Source organism: Penaeus monodon, chromosome 22, assembly GCF_015228065.2.
Source record: "Penaeus monodon isolate SGIC_2016 chromosome 22, NSTDA_Pmon_1, whole genome shotgun sequence".
NCBI lineage: Eukaryota > Metazoa > Arthropoda > Malacostraca > Decapoda > Penaeidae > Penaeus > Penaeus monodon.
Genome location: NC_051407.1, coordinates 1,080,390 through 1,082,687, shown reverse-complemented (window position 1 = coordinate 1,082,687; position 2,298 = coordinate 1,080,390). Strand labels below are relative to the sequence as shown.

At 31.1% G+C, this 2,298-nt stretch overlaps 1 protein-coding gene across 1 annotated transcript in view; it reads right to left on the bottom strand.

The window, feature by feature from the left end:
* Positions 1–103: 103 nt before the first annotated feature.
* The window catches only part of LOC119586805 (electron transfer flavoprotein regulatory factor 1-like), a gene marked incomplete in the record, with an annotated part of 4,376 nt that continues 2,181 nt past the window's right edge, over positions 104–2,298 (bottom strand). The window contains 1 exon segment of the mRNA XM_037935527.1: positions 104–2,298.

Below are 2,298 nucleotides of genomic sequence, written 5' to 3'. Positions count from 1 at the left end.
GCATGCGGATACTGATAAAACTTTCTGAAGAAAAGTACCACCAGAGTACAAGATAAAATGATGGCTAATCAGTAGCAAAATAAAATATCAAAGAAACTATAAATTGCTTGCCTGGTTTATATATTTAATGCATATGCTCATTTACAACTGAAAGACCTCTAAAATCATATATCTCAAAAGAGATTAAATGTATACTGAAAATTGCACACAAAACCATTAAACAAAGAGAGAAGACCCTGCCTCCAAATATTCCTGCTATGAATGACAAACAGCACCATAATGATCTTAGGGCAGGTAAATCACAATACACATATAAACCTATTTTATGCACAATTATTTTTTATCTGTTATTTTGACTGTTGACAATATTTTCAATACCATTCAACTGTAAGTTGAAGTCCTCAGAATCTTTTAGTTTAGCACCTAATGACTGCTAACTTTTCAACATTATTATTTTCTCAAGCCCAAGATATAAAATTAAATATGTATATATTTATCCCTAAATGGTTATGTAACTCATTCTTTATATACCTGAAGTCCAGAACACCCACACAAGACAAATCAAATCTAAGCTAAAAATTACAGTAACTGAACTCAAGATAAGACAGACCTGTACAAGAATAATTTCCATATAATAAACAATCAACTAAATCACCTGGGGAGTAAATTTCCCCAGTAAATACACTACCTGGTGGGCTACCACCTCAAGAGAATGTTGCTTGATAATGAAAATCTGTTTGGCTAGAAATCCTTTCAAGTAAATCATAATCAGCTGATGAAGAAAAGAGCCAAATACATCAGCATGCAAAGGAGCACCTGGTAAGTAATCCAAAAGGCAAGTGAAGGCTTACTGAGAAGACTCAACTAAGGGAGAGAGAAAGGGCTGGTGTGAAAGATTCCTCGGAATAAGAGAGAGAAAAAACTAAATGATACAAAAGGGAAAGTAATATATTTTTCTCTGCAGATGATTCTTTCCTGTTGATTTGAATTCTGAGAAATTACAAGCTTCCACAATTTTTGTCATACTACTCCAGTATCTCCTGCATATTTGCAAGCTATACTGAAATATTTACCTTTTCTGATTTTATCATTTTCTGTGGTGGAGCAGAAAGAAACTTGGTATATAGTGAATCAGTACCCATCACAGTTAATATGTCTTTAGATTTTTATTTTGACTTTTCATTTGTGAAAAAAATTGGTATCATGAAAATATCTGTATGCAACTGTTCTCATTTCAGTGTTCTTGAAAGTCTAAATGATTTTCATAATATTCTCTTTCAGACATGTTTCAAAATACATATCTAGAGCAAGAGGACTCAAAATCCATAGTTCTTTTTTATATGCTTTATATACCACTAAAATATAGAAATAGCAAAATATCCCATTATCTTTTCTTTTACATAAAATTAAATATACACTGTACTGAACAATACATACACAGAGCTTTCTGAATGCATTTAACATACATGACATTTAAAACCCTTTAAATAAAAAATGATGGATTAAAGTAATGAGGTATTTGATAGAGGTAACAGAGAGTAATGTATTATTTAACATTGGTAAACTGAAGTACTTCAGTAGATACTGTAAGTACATATATATGATTATGATTAAAAAGTTAATACTGTTAAAACAAGCCTGAAAAATGATTATGATGATGCTCCACAAAAATATCTTAGATATTAGTAGCTACATTTAGTTATATGTCGATACTGATAATGGTACAAGTAGAAAGTTAAGTTACTGGTATGTATAAAGGGTATATCATTGTTTTAACTCCACACCCGAGAACATGCCAATTCACAGCCCAATGAAGATATTTTATTTCTAAAATCGTATTACAAGTATGAAAACATTTTCTCAGTGGTATACAGAAAGCACACATTGTAGGGAAACATGAGTGAACAATTTTTAGTCTACTATAAGCTACCTCCCTACTAAAAAAGAACACTATTATGCTAAGAAAAAAGGTTCCCTTTAATAATTTCTTCCTCAATCTCTCTTTTTTTTCACTCTTCTACAGAAGCCTTTGTTACTTTTTTTATACGGTCTGAAGTCTTTTCATCTCTATGTCTTTTTCTTTGCTCTGTTTAACAAAGTCTTTCTTCTTTCTTCCTTTATCTTATAGCATCTATCAACTCTTCAATTCTTAGAGCACCCATTCTGTTTGTTTCCTCTACTTCTTAAGTCTTTATCATAGCTATCTATTATGACAAGATATAAGAAGGCTCTATTCAGAATTTCTTGCTGATTATTTTTCTCTATCTCTTTTATCAACAGCAACCTCAATCTTCAAAA